At 59.7% G+C, this 20098-nt stretch overlaps 1 protein-coding gene across 10 annotated transcripts in view; it reads left to right on the top strand.

Moving 5' to 3' along the window:
• RBFOX3 (RNA binding fox-1 homolog 3) overlaps positions 1 to 20098 on the top strand; it is a 127593-nt gene that overhangs the window by 79356 nt on the left and 28139 nt on the right. The gene's annotated exons all lie outside the window — the stretch shown is intronic.

Below are 20098 nucleotides of genomic sequence, written 5' to 3'. Positions count from 1 at the left end.
CTCACCTCTGCTGGTCCCAGCTCACACCTGCTCCCACCGTCACCGGTGCCCACTCCAGAGCCAGCTGATTAAATTAAAGTCCTAGCGAGTTTGAATAATTTTCCCTGTGAAATGTGGCAGATGGCCTCCATTAGGCGTCTGCTCCCAGCATCTGCCAGGATGTGATCGGCCCCTCTTTGGAAAAGGCACAAAAGGGATTGGGAGTGGAGAGCCCTGGGAACGGGAGCCCGTCCCTCCATCCACGCAGAGGGAATCCAGCGCTCCTGTGGAAGCAGTCGGTGCTGGGGAGGAGCAGCATCCATGGGGTCCTGCAGCCCCTGTGCCCTGCCTGGTGTGGGGAGAGGGGAGGGGGCTGCTGCCCCTGCAGCCCCTGCAGGTTCCTGCAGCCCCTGCAGCTCCTGCCCCACCAGCCCAGCTCACCCTGGGGCAGAACGGGTGCGGGCAGGGGGCTCCGGCCCGGGGGTCTCGGCCCGGGGGTCTCGGCTGCGGGCAGCGCTGGGGCCGGCAGGGGGCGGTGTGTGCCCGCGCTGGGGGCTGCGGGACCCCCCCACCTCATCCTGGGTGTGACCCGAGTGTGACCCCATGTATGACCCAGGGAGCTGCAGGGGGACCCCAAAGTGTGACCTCTGTGTGTGACCCTGGGGAGGTGCAAAAGGACCCCCGAGTGTGACCTCTGTGTGTGACCCTGTCTGTGATCCCCAGTGTGGCTCCCATGTATGACCTCTGTGTGTGACCTCTGTGTGTGACTCTATGTGTGACCCCGAGTGTGGCTCCCATGTATGACCTCTGTATGTGACCCCAAGTGTGACCTCTGTGTGTGACCCTGTCTGTGACCCCAAGTGTGGCTCCTGTGTATGACCTCTGTGTGTGACCCCGAGTGTGACCTCTGTGTGTGACCCTGTGTGTCCCCGCGTGTGACCCCGAGTGTGAGTCCCGTGGTCTGGGGCACAGTGGGCACCCCGCAGCCCCCCTGGCAGCAGGGCAGATCAGGCCGCACTGGGTGTTTGCAGCTCCAGGCAGGCAGGCAGGGACGCTGCTCCACCCCAGATCCGTGTGGGCTAAGGTTTCCCTCCAAAACAGCTTAATGAAGCTGAAAAGGCTCCAAAGCTGCACTGGGGCTGCTGCAGGACAGCTCTGGGGTGCAGAGCTGGGCTGTGCAGGGGACCCCAGACTGTGCTGTGCAGGGCACCCCGCTGTCCCCCTGCCTGCCGGAGGCTGAGCTCGGCTCCAGGTCCATTACAGGCACAGGTAGCATGGAGGCTCAGCTCCTCCCAGGGCTGCAGCAGGGGGGGATCCTGCAGACGGGGTCTGGGAACACGCTGAGGAGGAGGATGAGGAGGAGGAGATGGCTGTGAGCTCAGATAACCCCGGGCAGAGCCGTGGGTGGCTGTGCTGAGCACCAGGGAGGGACGGGGAGGTGAGAGGATCCCTGGAACCCATCCTGGTGCAGAAGGGAGCTCAGAGCTCTCTGTGCCTCTGCTGTGCATCCCCCGTGCTGCTGTGTGTGCCCTGCTTACAGAGGTGTTCCTGCTCATTTAGCTGCTGTGGTGTTCTTTTAATTAAATTAGCATCCTTTAATACATCTTGTCCTGCCGCCACAGCTTAATGTCTGTGCAGCTGCAGGGAGCTGGGAGCGGCTCCAGGGCCTGTGCTGGGTGCCCGGCCCGGCTGGGGGTGCTGGCATGGATGAGCCAGCCCTTCTGGGGCTCCTGGCTCCCATCTGTCACCTCCTGCAGCCTCCTGGGCCTGCCAGCAGTGGGAGCACAGGGAGATCCATCCTCACAGGTGCCTGGTGCCACTGAAGCAGGGTAAGGGGTGCGGGTGTCCCTGCAGGGGCCTGGGCACTGATGGGGCACCTGCAGAGCCCCTGGGTGCTTCTGTCTGGAGTTTCCTCCTCTGGAATGTGCTAAGGGGGCTCCCCGGGCTCACCTTTCCCTGCTGCCACTGCCAGGGCATGGAGGGGTGGCACTGGCATTGCTGGCTGTGCCCACATCCCCGGGGTGGCACTGGCATTGCTGGCTGTGCCCACAACTCTGGGGTGGCACTGGCATCGCTGGCTGTGCCCACATCCCCAGGGAGGCACTGGCATTGCTGGCTGTGCCCACATCCCCGGGGTGGCACTGGCATTGCTGGCTGTGCCCACACCCCCAGGGTGGCACTGGCATCGCTGGCTGTGCCCACACCCCCAGGGTGGCACTGGCATTGCTGGCTGTGCCCACAACTCTGGGGTGGCACTGGCATTGCTGGCTGTGCCCGCATCCCCGGGGTGGCACTGCCCAGCCCCAGCCGTGCCACAGAGAGGAGCTATCACTACTGTCGCTGTCCCTCTGTCCTGCTGCAGGTGTTGGCTGCAGTTGTCCCCGGGCTGGGCTCCCCCTGCCTCCACTGCCAGGCCGCATCAGGAGCGGCGGGTAAAGCGTTCCGGCGCAGGAGATAATTGAAAATCAAAAAAGACTTTGTTAATTTGATTAGGCAGAGCCATAGTTGAATTGTTCTTCATCAAAAGAGATTTAATTTTGACGTGCAATTAAATCCTTGTGCTGTGCCGGTGCCCTGCACGTTCCCAGCAGTGGGGTGGCTGGGCAGGGTCTGCAGGATGGGCTGGGGCTGAGCTGGGGCACCAGGGAGGGCACAGAGGGACTGGGGGTGCCTGGCAGGGGTGACAGGACGAGAAGGGACTGCTGTGGCCAATGCTGGGTGTTTAGCACTGACCTGGAGCCGCCGTTTAACTGCTTTAACAAATTCTGTTACTGCAGAGACAGCGCTGTGCCTGCTCCCCCTGGGGCTGTCCCCTGCCCTGCCAGCCCCCACCTCCATCCCCCTGCCCTGCCAGCCCCCATCTCCCAGCGCTGAAGTCCCTCTGTGGGTGGGGAAGGCTCTGGTTTGCTGGGGAAGGCTCTGGTTTGGTGGGAAAGGCTCTGGTTTGCTGGGGAAGGCTCTGGTTTGGTGGGGAAGGCTCTGGTTTGCTGGGGAAGGCTCTGGTTTGCTGGGGAAGGCTCTGGTTTGCTGGGGAAGGCTCTGGTTTGCTGGGGAAGGCTCTGGTTTGGTGGGGAAGGCTCTGGTTTGCTGGGGAAGGCTCTGGTTTGCTGGGGAAGGCTCTGGTTTGCTGGGGAAGGCTCTGGTTTGGTGCAGCAGGAGAGGAGCTGTGCTGCAGGATCGGCACCCGCGGCCAGGCAGGAGCTCCCTCCCACACAGGCAGCTCTGGCTCGGGGTCCCCAGCAGCTCCAGCCCCTTCTCCCCAGTGCCCCCCGTGCTGATAAGGCAGAGGATTATCAGTGTGGCCGGGCTGAGGTGCCCCAATCCATCCCCACTGCTGGCAGGGACGGTGGCAGCTGGAAACCCCACACTGGGGGCTGTGGGTTTACATCTGTCAGTGAGGGCTCGGTGGGATGTGACAGAGCTTTAAAACCTGGGAAAAAACGTCTGAGAGGCTGCTCGGGCAGGAGCAGAGAGAGGCCTGGCTGTGAGGGGCTGCCCTGCAGGTGGTGCCAGGCTCGGTGCTGCCCTGGCAGGGCACTCTCTGAGCTCCTGGGGTGCCATGAGCTGCCCCCACACCCTGCGTGCCCCTCTGCTCGGCCCAGCACTGCCAGCGAGGCTGGAGCTGCTGGCACCAGGGGCTTTGGGCTGCACAGATCAATGCTGTGAGACTGCATGGAGCCACTGGAGATTGTCTATCACAGCCCTGCTCCTCACTGCCAGCACAGAGGTGCTGCAGGAGGGTTTTTAATCCCTGTGCTGATGGGGGTGCCTGGCACTGGCTCTGCGCTGTGCCTGGGCTGGCGGGGGCTCTTTGCTGGTGGCTGCTGGGCAGTGAAGGTCTCAGGATGTTCCTGCTGTGGGTTCTGTGCCCACCCTGTCTCCCAGGGCTGCTCAGGGGAATTCAGTATTGATCGCCCCATCGCTCTCTCATGGCTCTCTGGGGCTCCCTGCCAGCCCCCGTGCCAAGGGGGGTGACCTGGGCAGGGACAGGTGTGACACAGGACCCTCCCCTCCTGCACTGCCCGGCCGCTGCAGGCACAGCTGACAAACCTCGGGCTTTTCCAATTGCCTTTGAAAGTGTGAACCAAGAGCCAGAGGCGCCACACGAGGGCCAGAGCCCCCGGTGCTGCAGCAGGAGCTGCTGGAGGATCAGAGCGGCGATGGGGACGTGCAGAGCCCTGAGCAGGGCAGCCTGGGGGGAGCCAGGGGCTGGGAACAGCACTGAGCTCTGGCACAGGAGTGCGGCACGGCGGCTTGTGCACAAACAGGATTTGTGTTTCTGGGAGGGATGGTAGCACAGCTCTGTGCTGTTTGTGTGGAATTCAGTCCCCGTCCCTGAGTGCTGGTCCCACATCCTCATCCTCACAGCGGTGGTGCCCATTCAGCAGGGGCAGGTTGTGGAGCTGCTGCCATGTCTGGATGATGGGCTGTGGTTTCACCCTTGCTCTGAGCTCTGGGTCCATCAGTGGCTGCAGGATCAGCATGGATGGACAGATGGAAGGATGGAATCCATGGATGGATGGACAGATGGATGCTGGTTCCCACAGCATGGGCACAGGGAGATGAAGGGGAGCAGGGTGGGCATCCCCCATCCCAGCCCCTGGCTGCCCTGCCCTGTGCTCACCACTCCCATCTTGGCTTGTTGCCTCATTTGTTCTCCTGTAATTGAGCGAATGCGCCGTGGGCAGCACTCAGCCAGCATCCACTCGCCTGGGGGAGGCATTGATAGCACACTGCACAGCAGAGCTCAGCCTGACACTGTCAGACCACCCCAGCCTCAAAGCTGCACTGTATTCACGATGGTTTGATTTCTCTTGCTCTGGGGACTCCGACTTTGATAGATTATGATGTGGTACCAGAGCAGTCTGATCCACTGGAGCATCTTCCTTCCGGAACAGGCATTTGCCACCAGAGCCCAGCATTTTCTTGGTTTTTTTAGAGTGAAAAATGATGGCATAAAGAAATCTTGAGCTTTGCACAGTTCAGTCATCCAGAATTAGCAGCTAGAAGGTTGGTTTTTGCTGGTGGGGGCTGTTGGAGGCAGTTTACACCGAACTGGTTCCTGGGTGCATTTTGCTCCTGCGGCAGCACCAGCAGGAGCTGTTAGCACTCCACAAGTTGGAGTTTCTGCTGCTGGTTCCCAAATCCCTCTGCTCCAAGGGAGCCCCCACTCCAGTGCTGTGTCGTGCTGCTGTTCCCTCCTGGGGTCTCTTTGTGCCCCCCTGCTCTCCTGGTGCTCCTGGCACTTGGAGATTTTGCAGTGCAGGTGCAGACCCCTGGCTGTCCCCACTGCCAGGGCACAGAGGCTCTGGCTCCTGAGAGCAGGTTATCCAATGTGCCAGGAATCACAGCACAGGATGCATTTCTTGTGTGTGACCATGGCAGGGCTGCTGGGTGCTCAGCATCAAGCACAATCCCCCAAAGGACTGGTGGGTCTGGGCTGTCACACTGCCTTGTCTGGTATTTTTGCTGGTGCTTTGCAGCTTCAGCCTTCTCTTGGCTTGTCCATGAGCTCTGTGGGAAGGGGAGAAGTGCTGGGCACTGTGTGTGGCTGCCAGGGTGGGCAGGGGCTCGGTGGGCAGTGGGGACAGGGACGCCCACAGCCTCCAGCCCTGCTCCAGCTCCTTACTGACCACAGGAACCTCCTGAGCATCAGGGCTGTGGAACACCTTCTCTTCCCCCAATGTGTCACAACAGCATTTTTCCTCTGCCTTGTTCTCGGAAATGTTTGAACTGCTTTTGCTGAAACTTCCCTCAGAATTCCAGCCCGAGGCAGCTGCTCGGTGTGGGGAACATCAGAGCGAAAAGCCTTGCTCTGCAGAAAGGCAGAGGCGAGGGAGGATGGGGCTGATGGGGCTGGACCCGCAGCGCTGGGCGGCCGAGCTGTTTACAGAGCCCGGGGAGCCTCTGAGGAGAGCCAGCACTGCCTGCATATCAAACCAGGAGCTGCAATTACCCACAGAAAAGGGCGTTTTTATAACGCTTTTATTGGAGTCTTAATGAACAAATAAAGAAGTGGAGAAATCTGCACATGCATTTGCGAGATATAAAACTGACTGAATCGAGATGAAGCAGCAAGAAGTGTTGGCTGCTGGCCTTTCTGCTGGGTGGGGAAAACAAAACTGCAAGGAAGGGAAAGGAGAGTGGGAAGAATGCTGAAGTGCATTATCTGGGAACAGGGGTGCCCCAGTGAGTGGTTGTGAGTGGTTCCTGTGACCCTGTAAGAGGTACAGGGTGGCTCAGCAGAGCTGTCTGTCGTCCTCCCTCTGCACTGTGCTGGGGGAATTTGCAGGGCTTTCAGAAGGCAATCTGGGAAAGAAATTGGGAGTTGGAGAAAGGTAGAAAAGCGTGGATTTGGCCTCAGAATCGCTACAGGCAGGAGGTGCTGTACTGCCGGCATTTGGGCACTGGCTGGGTACCACATCGAGCCCCAGCATCCCTCACGCAGAGCTTGGGGGTGCTGGGGGGACAGATAGAGTTTGGAAAGCCGGCAGGATGTCCCCAAATACTCTGGGCCAAGAAACACACACGTTAAGAGCAGTTTATGTGGTGCCAAGGGCCATGAGGTGCATCAGTCACTGCCAGAGGGCTGATGGCAGGAGGGGCAGGGTGGGGATGCGGGCAGAGCCACAGCCAGAGCTCTGTGATGGAGCTGCTGTGCTCGTCCCTTTCCTTCTGCTCTGCCCAGGGAGTGCAGAGCACGGAGTTTGGAACCTGCCCCACAGCCTTTCTGTGTCAGGAGAGCTCTGTGATGGAGCTGCTGTGCTCATCCCTTTCCTTCTGCTCTGCCCAGGGAGTGCAGAGCACGGAGTTTGGAACCCGCCCCACAGCCTGTCCGTGTCTCAGGGGTGCCCTGGTCCCCTGCTCTCCCACCAAGGTTCCCTCTCTTCCCCGTTGGCACCAGTGGGGCTCCTGCCAAACGCTTCCCGGGATGATTTATGATGCTCCTTCAGCTCACTTCAAACTCTGGCTTCTCCTTCTCTTCAGTGGAATTTAACTTGTTTGCCTGGAATATTAATAATTAAACATCAAGGAGTTGCATCCCAAGCAGGCTCCTCAGAAGTGTTTGTGATTGTTTGCAAGCGCCCAGCGCCGAGTTGGGGCGGCTCTTTGATGGGATTTTGCTGCTTTCAAACCGCTGACACCAGTAACCCCATAAATTAGCAGCTGATGGAGGGAAATCTCCTGGCTGCAGCTGTGGGTTTTTATGGTTTGATTTGTTAATAGGAGTTTTGGGTCACGGCCAGAATTCCTTACCCAGCTCGGGGAAGGGTTTGCCCCACAGTGCGGTGGTGAGGCCGGGCTGGGCCGTGCAGGGCTGGGCTGGCAGGAGCTGCTGTCACCCCTGGGAGATGCTGCTGGTGTCTCCTCTGGGGGCTGCTGCCGTGGGTGCTGGGAGCGGAGGGCTCCCTGTGCCCACCCTGTGCCCACCCTGTGCCCACCCTGTGCCCGTGGCTCTGACCAGGCAGGGTGTGAGGGCTGGGCAATGGGACAGGGCTCTGCTGGGTCAGTGGGACATCCTGCAGGCATGGGGTGTCTGGGGCAGGCAGAGGCTGCAGCCTGAGGGTGATGTTGGCGGTGACGGTGTTTTCTCTGGTGCAGTTTGCTGTAATGGAGTTTGCTATGGAGTTTGCTGTGGGTGATGTTTGCTGTGATGCAGTTGGCTGTGATGGTCTCAGCTGGAAAAGGGGATTCTGCCTCCTTTCCCTGCCCTCACAAGCTCCTGGTGCCAGGGCAGCTTCTCAGGTGTCCTTTTCCCTCTGGTCGCCTTCAGAGCATTGAAGCGGTGGCAGCAGGGAGCTCGCAGGCTGGCATTCAGTGCCTGGGCCGAGCAAGGGGCAGGAGCCAGCCCTGTCCCTGCTGCCAGCACACACATGATGAGCTCATGAGCTCCAGCAGGGGTTTACCTCCTCCACAGGTGTGTGCCTGAGCTCCCTGCTGCAGCAGCAGCAGCTGCTGTCCAGGGAATCTTGTGTGACACCAAATGTGTTTCTGGGAGCATGGCTGAGGCAGGAGCCCTGCTCCCTGTGTCCTGCTGGGCTGCTGCAGCATGGGGCATGTGGAGCTGCTGCCTGGTGTGTGCTGTGTCCAGAGAGCCCCAGGCTCAGCCCAGGCCCCTCTGGGTCCCTCTCCTGTGCTGTCCCCAGGCCCAGGGTCTGTTCCCACCCAGCGCGCTCCCACCCCTTGCCGTGGAGCTGGAGCCTCATTTATTCTGAAGGGAAGAGAATTCACATCTCAGCGACCAACGGGAACCCAAATACAAATAAATTTCTCTCAAAGTGCAGTCGTTGGAGAAAACTAAAGGCCGTTAGTCAGGCTGACATCAGAGGAGCCGCATTCCCTCTGACAACCCGCTCAGCCTTATGTTTTATTCACCAGGCCTGAAAAATACCTTCCCGAAGAGGGGGCCCATAAATAAACCAGCGTGATGAATATTACACGGGATAAAAACTGATAAAGCTGGGCTCCAACCAGGAGCTGCACAAGGATGTTACAGAAGCACGGGGGTTCATTACATCTGATCCAGCCTGACGGGCTGGGCTGGGCGTTGGGATGGGAAGGGGCAGCCCTGGGGATGCTTCGGGGTCCTGGGAGAGAGGGGAGCGAGACCAGGCCAAGCCAGCCTGCTCCTGGACCATGGGAGAGGCAGGCTGGGGGCACTGCAGGGTCAGGGGTGTCCCGGCAGGTCCTACAAACCTCCTTTGGAAAGTTCTCCTTGCTCCTTCTTGGGAAGGCCAGGCTGGACCCCGAGGGGAGCAGAGCAGCCCCCTGCCCCGCTCCTCCCCACTGCGCAGCAGGCAGGAACCTTGAAATACGAGCACTTAGCTTTTTATTACCCCATTTAATTGCTGCCTGACAGCCTAATCCAGCATTAAAAACACCAGAGCTCAGGGGAATTCGCCATTGTTATTCAACATGGATCTCTCCCCGTGCTCAGAGGTCCCATCTGCTGCTGTCTTCCACCCGCTGGCTCCTGGGACGTGCTGGTCCATCCTTGGTGCTGCTGGTGGGGATTTCCTCCTGCTGGAGGTGACAGAAGGGGGATCAGGGGGAATGAGGAAGGAGCTGGGGCCCGTGGGCAGCAGGGGCAGAGGGCTGGGGCTGTTGGGGTGAACCTGGGCTGTTATCAGGGCACTGTGGTGCTCACAGGCTGCAGCTGGGATAGAAACACCCGTGGCTCTCCCCAGCTCCACAGATGTGAAAAGCAGTTGGGGAAATCACTTTTCCTCCCTGCCAGCACTTAACCCAAACTTCCCCCAGCATGGCAGAGGGGCGGCCCAGCCCAGCCTTGGAGAGGCCAGTGAGTTATAGTAATGGACGCTGTGCAAAGTGTCTGTGCTGCCCATAAATCCATACCCTCCTGCAAGTGCAGATGGGCCATAACCGTCCATCATCCCCAGGCAGCGTGGCTGTGCCAGGGTGGGTTTCTCCTCTGCTGTTTCTGCAGCTCCAGGGAGCTGCAGCAGGAGCACGAGCAGCCCCGTGGGTTAAGGGGCACAAACAGGGGGTGTCCTGAGGCTGGGGCTGGTGCGGGCACTGAGGGGAAGGTGGCAGGACCAGGGTTGAACCCTGCTCTCTCTGGCTCACCTGCATTCCGTGGGGTGACTCTGCAGCAGTGCTGGAGGTGGGCAGGAGGGAAGGAGGGTGCCAAGCTCAGAGCTGCTTTGGTGCTGCTGGGGCTGAGCAGGAGCAGCAGCCCTGCCTCACCCAGAGCACCAGAATGCCCTGGCACAGCCTCCGGGCACCTCCATTGGCATTTCTGCATCCTGTGGCAGCAGGGCCCGCCGAGGCTGGCGTGTGGCAGGCAGCTGTGAGTGCTGGGCACGCTGGAACTGGGTTGGAGCTCCTGCTGCCAGTGTGGGAGGGTCTCTTTCCTTGAGGGATGACCTGGAATTCGATCAGGCAGCTTTTATTAGATTGTGAGACTGGAAGTGTAACTGTGCAGGATCAAAGGGAAGCCGGCAGTGCCGCGAACCAGGACCTGCAGGGCTGGGCAAGAGGAGCCACCCTGGGAGATGGAAATGGCCCCAGCAGGATGCTGAGGGACTCCAGCTCCTCACGGCAGAGCCGCTCTCATGCAGCCCTGATGCCTCAGTGGCTGCTGAGGGACAGCAGGCTCCTCTGCTGAGTGCCACCAGCTCTGGGGCCACTCTGCCCTGTGCTATCAGCCAGGACCTCTGTACCAGGACTAAGCTGGAGCTTAGTCAGGGAGAGGGAAGGTCCTGGACACGGCCAGTCCTGGGGGCTGCACGGGTCCCAGCAGGGCTGGTGCTGGCAGCAGCACTCAGGAGGCACTGGGACTGGGCAGGATGGGCAGGGAGAGCAATTGCAGCAGTGATTAATGGCACCTGGGCAGAGCTGACAGCTCGGGGTGCCCACGGTGGCAGGGAGCCGCTGTGTGTCCCCTGGCCGAGGGCTCTGGGTGCCAGCCGGGCTCTGGGTGCCAGCCGGGCTCTGGGTGCCAGCCGGGCTCTGGGTGCCCTGGCCGAGGGCTCTGGGTGCCAGCCGGGCTCTGGGTGCCCTGGCCAAGAGCTCTGGGTGCCAGCCGGGCTCTGGGTGCCCTGGCCAAGGGCTCTGGGTGCCAGCCGGGCTCTGGGTGCCCTGGCCAAGGGCTCTGGGTGCCAGCCGGGCTCTGGGTGCCAGCCGGGCTCTGGGTGCCCTGGCCAAGGGCTCTGGGTGCCAGCCGGGCTCTGGGTGCCCTGGCCAAGGGCTCTGGGTGCCATTCTGTTCTGTGCTGCTGCCCTGCCAGGCCGCTCTCCCCCTCCGGCCGCTGCTGCTCCTGCCGGGGCCGTTCGGACACTCTGGCAGCACGGCCGGGTTTATTAAGCCAATAAAGCACTGTAAAGTACCCGCACAGTGGAGCCCCCTGAGGTGTCCTTGTGCACAGAGAGGAGCTGGGGGATGCCGGTGATTGCTCTGTCACGCTCAGAGATGGAGAGGAGCGGGCAGCGCTGCGCCAGGCTGCTGCTGCTGCTGCTGCTGCTGCTGCGGCACCGGCGCGGCTGCCTCTGCTCCAGAGCCCCCCCTGCCCTGCCCCTCACTGGCCCTCTGCACTCTTTTAGGCATTTCTGGCCCTCAAGGGGCTGCACAATCGGGGGATGCTGGTGGCATCTCCCTCACCCATTCCTGGTGCCTGTGGCTGCCCAGGGAGAGCTTTGTCTCACCCTCTGCCTGGGGCTCCACTCCATTCCCAGAGCTGGGGAGCTGCTGTGTTTTAAAACCAAGCAGATTTTAAAAGCCTGTTCACGGGTTGGTAGAGAAACAGCTGATCCCAAGCACCTCATGCTCCCAGAGGGTTTGTGAGGGGTGCAGAGCACCCCTGGGACGGCGATGGCTGCAGCCCTCCCGGTGCTGCCGGGTGCTCCTGTGGGTGCTGGTGGCAGGCACTGCTCCAGCAGCATGCAAAGCAGGCCCTGTGTAATAGATAATAATTAATAGACTGCTCTGGTGGCAAGCTAGGTAAGTAGATAAATAATTTTAATTATCCTTGGGGAGGCTGTAAAATTCGCACACAGCCCTTTATTAAACTCTCTGTTTACAACAGTCATTTATATTGTGTGTCATTTTGCATAAAACCCCCCTGGGGCCGAACAACAGCATGCAGCACCGTCCCTGGCACTGCCAGCACTGCTGCTGCTCAGGAGGGCAGGGAGCAGGGCCTGGGGGACACAGAGACCCCAGCCAGAGGCAGCTCCAGCTCTCCCCTCAATGCTCCCACCTGAAGCTGGTGCTGCACCCCAGCCCTGCCGAGTTCTGCCCACCTGGGGATCCCTGGGGGCTCCCCCAGACCCCAGCCCTTTCACAGCAGAGTTGATGGGTTTGTGCTGATGGCAGGGTATTTTTTTCCTCCTTTTTTTGCGCATGTCTCTCAAAAGAGCCATAAATTCCAAGCTGTGAAATCCCGCTGCGTCAGCAGTCTGCAAAATGAAGTGATATTAAACGTGACAAAAGTCCCTCTAATTCACCCTGGCCAGTTCCTGCTTCCCTCCCCTAAGCTGTAACTGAGAGGTGGAAGAGTGGAGGTTGCCGTTGTCCCTGCCTGGAATCCACCGAGCCACCCAGGCCTGAGAATTGTATTAATTAGGGATTATTTACAAATTACTCTGCTCTGGCTGTGCCGCACGCGCTGCCCTGTGCACAGGTGTGTCCTGCCGCGTGTCACAGGCGTGTTCACCTGTGCTCCCGAGCATCTCCTCATTGCTGCAGCTCCCGGGGGTGGCATTGCAGGGGCAGAAGGACACAGGGGTGGGGTGAGCTGTTACCCTCCCTGTGACCCTCGTGCCCTGGCTGTGCAGCAGAGGCGCCGCTGCCGTGCCGCAGTGCCCTCACTCGCGGAGCCCTGCACGCCACGCGCCGATCCTGTTCCAGTGGCAGATTCCAGCAGAGCCCCTGCCGGCCTCAGCATGAGCCTTTGGGGATTTGAAATCACTTTTACAGGAACAGTGTGTGTTTCTCTGCTCGTGGATGGGTTCTGTGCTGTCCCCACTGCAGGCACGAAACTCTGCAGAAAGTCGTCGAATAATTGTAGAGTTTAATGTCCCCACAATGGGGCCGACATTTGTGTCGATAATTTTAAAACGCTTTATTTCATCTCTGTTAAGCCAGACTCATTTTCAACAAGCTGAGTAACTCTTTCTCCCTGACTGTGGAGTTGTGTTTGATAATTTCCTTCCCCGTGTGGGGTCTGTTCCTGTCCTGGGAGGTCAGTGAGATGGCAGGACAGGACAGAGCGCTGTGCTGTGTTACCTGCCCAGGTGATCCTGGTGTGTCCCCACAGACAGGCAGGACAGGACAGAGTGCTGTGCTGTGCTGTGCTGTGCTGTGCTGTGCTGTGTTGTGTTACCTGCCCAGGTGACCCTGGTGTGTCCCCACAGACAGGGAGGACAGGACAGAGTGCTGTGCTGTGCTGTGCTGTGCTGTGTTACCTGTGCAGGTGATCCTGGTGTGTCCCCCAGACAGGCAGGACAGGACAGAGTGCTGTGCTGTGCTGTGCTGTGCTGTGCTGTGCTGTGCTGTGCTGTGTTACCTGCCCAGGTGACCCTGGTGTGTCCCCACAGACAGGCAGCTCTCACTGTCTCTCCTCTGGGGTACACAAAGAGCTGTGCTGCCCACCCACAGGTGAGGTGCAGGGAGTGGTTTGGGGTTGGGAGCCTGTAGCAGGGGTTGTTTGGGGTCTCGGAGCAGGAAGGAGCATTCCCCAGCATGCTGGGCCAGGGCTATCAGTTATTTCAGCAATCGATGGTATTGATGCCATGCTAGCTGAGGAGGCCACTGGAGGGCTGTTCTTCCAAATCATTACATTCAGAGCTGAACTATCCCCTTTTCGTATAAATCCTGACAAATAAAGATGAAGCAGGGCCTTTCCCGTGGAGCTGCAGCCCAGAGTCAGGGCTGGCACTGTTTGGGGCACCCCTGTCGGGATGGGCAGACGTGCCAGAGACAGGAAAGCTGCTCTAAGGGACTGTCACTGTTGGGTCCCCTCTGCTGCATCTCTCATAGGATAGGAGAGCTCCCAGGGGTCTCTCCAGGGTCAAAATCCAGAGGCCACGGGACACACTGTGGGGATGGACCCTGATTGTCAGCATCTGATGGCATCAGTGGCAGCAGGAGCACCCCAAGGTGCCTGGGGAGCAGGAGGAGCCTGTTTCCCTGGGGATGGTATCCCCACAGCTCCTGGGGTGCTCCTGTGCCCGCTGGAGCTGGCACACAGAGCTTTGGGCACCCACGGGCCCACAGAGGGGCTCCTTCCATTTGCGTTTGTCGTTTTTCATTTCAAGATGAAATTAGGCTGCATAAAGAAAAGCCCGGCCTTTTCTTGCAGCACTGCATCAGTGCATCCCTCGAGGGGAAAACACTCACACGGAGGTTTTCAGGTTTTCCTGCACTTTGCCTGTCCTCGTGTCTCCATCAGGGCTTTCAGAACGCTCACCCCTGGCCAATTCCCTGCGCGCTGCGTCGGTGCTCTGGGGTTTGTTTCCTTTTTTCCTATTGTTTTCAATCAATTTCACAGTAGGTTTGTGGTTGGGATAAAAGCATCCCCCGCTCTCCACTCGCCTGGCAGCGCTTTGTGTCTGTGTGTCCCTGCTGATGCCACCCCAGGGTGAGCAGGGTGGGTGCTCCTCGTCCATGGCTCACCTACCTCTGCTCCAGGGCTCGTGCCGTGCCCAGGTGTCCACAAAGGATGCCCTGAAATCCATGATTTGCCCTGAAATCCATGATCTTCTCTCACAGTCGTGTCCTGCTCGGCTGCTCCGTGTTCCTGCTGGCTCCTCCAGCCCCTCTGGTCCCCCTGTCCCTGCTGGCTTCATCCTGGACGTTCTCCTATCTCCACATCCCAGCGTGGATCCATCTCCTTGTGCCCTGTCCCACAGGTTATCAGGGAGGGGCTGAGCCACAGGTTAATTTACAGCGTGTGGGGAGGGGACGGGAAGAGCTCTGCCCGCTAAATAAGTCATGAGGCCGGATCCCAACAGCACAATTAGAATCCTCCATTAATGATTATTTATGGGGCTGGGAATGCTTATTTAACCTGACTATATTAAATATTAAACCAAATTATAATATTTATACCGGTATTTACAACAAAAGAAGGCGGTGGGTGGCTGGGGCAGGCCAGGTGAGTGAGGGAGGTGTGTCCAGTGCCACAGGGGTTGTGGGCAGCACTCAGGGGCTGTGGGGACCAGAGCAGCAGTCATGGCTCTGTCATTTACCCCAGCCCAGCCATAGCTTCAACCTAAGTGGCAGGAATGCTGCTGGAGGAAGGGGAAGGAGTTTTGGGTGGGAAATGGTGTCTCCCAAACTGGGGCAGGAGAAGGCAAAGGAGCCCGAGTTGATGTGGGGTCAGAGGGATGTGCCCATAGCTGTGCTGCTTTTGTCACCTTGGAGCTGGAGGTGACAGCTGGGCCTCGGGGTCCCTCTGGGGCTCCCGCTGTTGGGGTTCCCTGTGCCCGGTGCTGCTGCATGCTGGAGTGCAGCTCCCTGTGGCAGAGCCACGGCCCTGGTGCCACCAGCCCTGGGAGCTGCCCGGGCTCAGTGCAGATCCCTGCGCGCTCCCGACCCGCCGTGACTGCCGGCTCTGCAGCCCGCTGCAGATAAAATGATGATTAAGGGGTCCCACCCTATAAGCAGACAACCATGTTGACCTTATTTAGGCTCCTAATCAATTTGCCCCTGGTGTGATTAATTGAGATGCCTGCCATCGATTTGCTGTGCGACAGGAGCGGCTGAGGTGGGATGCAGTGGATGCAGCAGGCAGATCTCTGCGGCGGCCGAGCGAGGCTGAGCTGGGCAGCTCCAGCCGGGCAGGGTTAGCCCAGCTCTGCCCAGCCCTGCTCCCAGGGCAGCTCCTGCTGCTGCCCGTGGGCTGCTCGTGGGGCTGCAGTGGGGTTTGCACCCCCTGGGAGCATCCCCAAAAGGTGCCATGGGCACGGCACCTGGGAAGGACGGTGTGCTCTTCTGAGCCAGACAGCAGCTTGGGAAAGAGCCCCCATGGCCCTGCCAGTGCCAAACCCTCTGCGGGGGCTGGTGAGACCCCTCCCGAGCTGTGGCCCTCCCCAGTGCCCCTGAAGGAGCTGTTCTGGGACCACCAAGCACCATGAACCCCACATGAGTGGGAGAGGCCCTGCCCAGAGCCGCCAGCTGGGGACGAAGGACCTACAGCACGGATGATTGGAAAGGATTTTCTAGCTAAATTGCTGAGCAGATGGATTTACCCTGGACTGATCCTTGTGGACTCTGGAACATTTTCTCTCCTGTCACAGCTCCTTTTTATGACCTGCCATTTGCTCCAGCAAGCGAGAAGTGAGCCCTTGGCACGCAGCTCCTGTGGTTAAGGGATGCAGCGGCCGTGCTGCCCGCAGCCACAGCTCCTTGTCAGGAGGGTGCTGGGGCCTGGCAGGGCACCCCTGCCCACCCTGGCACCCCGGGCACTGGCAGGGGCTGGAGGGTGGCAAGGGGCAGCAGTGGCTGAGGCAGAGGAGCTGGCAGGGCTGGCACAGGGCACGCTGTGCCAGAGATGCAGCCACTGTTTATATTTCTGTTTATATATCTGTTTATATTTCTGTTTATATCAGATCATTGCAGTAACACCTGCAGAGGGGCATGGCCAGCAGGGCTCCAGATGGGAGGCTGTGGAGCAGGGCAAGCCTGGAGCCACATCCTGGCCTGGGAGAGCCCTCTGTGGTGCAGTGTGGGCAGAGGGACAGTGGTGGCTCTGGGGGTGCTGGGTTTTCCCCCTGCTCTGCCATCAGTGATTCCATCAGGGATTCCGTCATCAGCACTTCCCCACGGTGATCCCACCCGCTCCTTTGGCTTCTGCTGTCCCAGCTGGTGACTGATATTTCTCTTTCTTAGAAGAAGGGAAGGACAACACAATCTTCCACCCAAAGCCCTTCCCCTTCCTGCAGCAGCATCCCTGCCATTTACATTAAAGGCTATAATGGGCTGGAGTAAATGGAGCAGGTTTGCAATTAGTTTTCCAAGTACTTATCTCATTAAAGTAAATGAATTATTGATTTAGTGACACTCATGCTTTTAGTGAGCAGCACGGTGCCATCCCTGCTCCGCCGCTGGCTCCTGCAGCCGGCCCTTGCACGCTGCTCCCGTGGGCACACGTGTGTGGGCATGTGGGCACTGAGCAGCAGCTCTGCCTCTCCTGGCCTGGGAGCCAGCACGGCCACGCTGGGCCGGAGAGCAGGAGCTGCCTTTGGGAGGGGCCCTGCTGAGCTGGGAGGGATGGATGGATGGGCACCTGCTGCACCCTGGAGCGCTGCTGGGGACGTGGCAGCTGCGCCAGGACAGCTCCTGCCAGCCCATCCTGCTGTGCAGGGGGTGGCAGGGAGGGAGCTTGGCTTGCTCTGGGGCTGTTGGTGCAGCACAGGGCAGGCATGGGGCTGGCATGGGGCTGGCATGGAGCTGGCATGGGGCTGGCAGGCAGGGTGAGGGGCTGCTGTGGCTCCCTGGGCCATCCCAGCCCCTGCAAGGGCACGGAGCAAACAGGGTGTGGGGATGCTCAGCTCTGGCAGAGTGTGGCTGCAGGAGGATGAAGCACTGACAGGCCGTGCTGGAGCCAAGTGCTCGTGGCTGAACCTGCCGCCCCCAGCTCGCTGCTGATTCAGCGCTTTCGCTCTCCTCTGCGCAGAGATTTCATCTCTCCTGTAAGACAGAGCGCTCCAGAACGGAGAGCTGCCTGCTCGGAGCTGCCCGGGCAGGAGGGGCTGCGCTGTCCGTGCTGGGGTGTCCATGCTGGGCACTCTCCCCTGCAGCTCCCGTGCCTGGGGGATGCCACAGGGGGCAGTGCCAGGGATGCCAGCAGGATGCCAGGAGTGCCAGGCTCCTCCGGCCGTGCCCGCTGTGCCAGCGGGCGCCCCTGGCTCACAGCAGGTTCGGGAATGGCACTGGAAGCTCTTTGGTCTCCCGGCCAGCACAAGGAGGTGCTGATGGGCTGGGAGGAGGCGCCAGTGGCCAGCAGGAATTGCAGGAAGGATTTCAGCTGTTCCTCAGGTGGGGTTTGGTGGCCAGCAGGAATTGCAGGATTTTGGCTGGGATGCTCACAGGTGTTATTTAGGTGGGGTTTGGTGCCCAGCAGGAATTACAGGAAGGATTTTGGCTGGGAAGCTCAGAGCTGTTCCTCAGGTGGGGTTTGGTGCCCAGCAGTAATTGCAGGATTTTGGCTGGGATGCTCACAGGTGTTATTTAGGTGGGGTTTGGTGGTCAGCAGGAATTACAGGAAGGATTTTGACTGGGAAGCTCAGAGCTGTTCTTCAGGTGGGGTTTGGTGGTCAGCAGGAATTACAGGAAGGATTTTGACTGGGAAGCTCAGAGCTGTTCTTCAGGTGGGGTTTGGTGGTCAGCAGGAATTGCAGGAGGGATTTTGGCTGGGAAGCTCAGAGCTGTTCCTCAGGTGGGGTTTGGTGCCCAGCAGGAATTGCAGGAAGGATTTTGGCTGGGAGGCTCAGAGCTGTTCCTCAGGTGGGGTTTGGTGGCCAGCAGGAATTGCAGGAGGGATTTTGGCTGGGAGGCTCAGAGCTGTTGTTCAGGTGGGTTTGGTGGCCAGCAGGAATTGGCTGAGAGGTCACAGCTGTTACTCAGGTGGGGTTTGGTGACCAGCCTCTGCCCCAGTCTCTGCCCCTGCCCCTCCTGCCCCTGCCTCCAACGCTGCTGGGAGCAGGATGTTTTATATTCCTTAGCTGGGGAAAAAAAAAATCCCTTCTCGTTTAATTAAAAATGTTGACATTGTGCCTGGCCATCCCACCCGCCGGAGAAGGTGGTTATAAATTAAACATTAAACCTTTAATGGCCCATAAAGAAATTTTTGCTGCTGTTCTGTATATGGGGATATAAATAGAGAGGGCTGTGGGGGGAGGGTGGGACATTATTGTTCCTCAGCCAGATAATCTTTGCTAATGAATTTAATTAAAAGCAAAATTAATTTAGGATTTTTGGTGGAGGGAATGGGGGTTAAAATGTACTTTGAGAAACTACCAAGAAGTTTCCCAGCAGATCAGAGCCAGGCCTGCCTTGGTTTAAGTGTGGGGATGGGGGTGATGGGGTGCAGCTTTCATGGCATCCCTGCAGCTGGGGGACACGGGTTGCATTTCTTGTGCAGACCCCCTGATTCTGATCCAGGTGGGTTTGGCTGGGCTGGGATCACCTGTTCTGGCAGCAGGTCCCTCTGGGGCTGTGCGAGGCTCCAGGTGGAGTTGGTCAGCTCAGACCTGCAGAGAAAAGCAGAGACTGGACCAAGATCCCCCCAGATCCTGCCCAGAGCTGCTCCTGCTCCTCTCCATCAATGCTGTGCCAGGGGTTTCCCTCTCGTGCTCTGTTCAGACAGGCTGTGGCTGAGCATCCCCTCCCTGTGTGTTCTGGGACCACCGCAGGCCTGTGCTGGGCTGGAGCTGGGCTTGGCCCGTCCCTGTGTGTGCCAGGAGCGTGGCACGGCCCGGCCGGGCCCATCCTGGCTGCGAGGCCCCGTGGTGCTGCGGGGAGCTTCTCAGAAGGCGCCTTTCCTGGGAAATGTGTTTGGGAAATGCAGTTACCCACGGCCGAGCCTCCCCCGGGAGCGCACGGAGTCAATTACTCATTGCAGAGAGGCAGAGCGGGCTCCCAGCGCTCCCAGCACTCGCTGCCAGCCCTGCCAGCCCTGCCAGCCCTGCTCTGTGCCTGCTGTGCCGTGCCCTGCTCCCAGCCTGGAGCCCGGTGGGCGCTCCCTTGGCACAGCTCGGGGCTGGTGGCTGGGGCAGGAGGCTGTGCCAGGCCTGCGGGGCTGTCAGCATCGCTGGGAGCCAGGGAGCCCCCAAACATCCCTGTTAGGGCACCCACAGCTGGGTCTGCCCTGGCCTGGGGAGAGGGGACCCCCAGCCCGGTGAATGCCTGGTGCAGGGCGAGAGCGTTTGCAGGGTTTTTATCATGGGAGTGCTAATGGAAGTCAGCACCAGCCTAATGAGCTGTACTCCTCCATGAATCTGATTCATTGAGGCAGGAATTACCATAATTGATTATCCTGCTGCGTGCCTGAGAGCCGTGTTTGCTAACAGAGTGCCTGGGAGCAGTGTCTGTGCATCCTGAGCCGCCGGACCGGACCGTCCCTGGGCTGGTGCTGCTGGGACCAGCTGTGGGCTCAGAGCAGCCCCCAGGCACCCCCGGGGTCCTGAGCCCCCCTCGGGACCCTCGCCTGGGGCTGCTGGCCCTGCACTGGGGGCTGAGCATCTCCAGAGCTGCTGGGCAGGTGGGAGCCAGCGCCCGCCGGCCCAAAGCACAGGAACAGGCACACACAGCCCCCCTGACTCTTTAGCCACTCCTGGGATGTCTCAGCCATTGTCGTTATTTCTGAGGGGCTAACGTGATTGATGGATGTTTGCCTTGGCCACGCTGCAAAAGCCAATTAGTTGAAGTGCAGCTTTCAGGAAGTTTTCTTTGAAATTTGGCTTAATTTCCAAGAAGTGCCCAGAGCCAGGAGAGCAGCGTGCCGCAGGGGCTGCTCCTCGCAGGAGCGTGTCCCTGTGCTGCTGTGGGCTGAGGGCTTGGGATGCAGATGTGCAGCCAGCATTGGATGGTGGCTGTGCCCTGTGGGGTGTGTGGGGCTGTGCCTGCAGGGCTCTGGGGCCCAGGAAGGCACCCT

This window comes from Melospiza georgiana, chromosome 21 (assembly GCF_028018845.1).
Source record: "Melospiza georgiana isolate bMelGeo1 chromosome 21, bMelGeo1.pri, whole genome shotgun sequence".
Taxonomy (NCBI): domain Eukaryota; kingdom Metazoa; phylum Chordata; class Aves; order Passeriformes; family Passerellidae; genus Melospiza; species Melospiza georgiana.
Note: the sequence above shows the minus strand (reverse complement) of the source record. Positions and strands in the feature narration are given on the sequence as shown.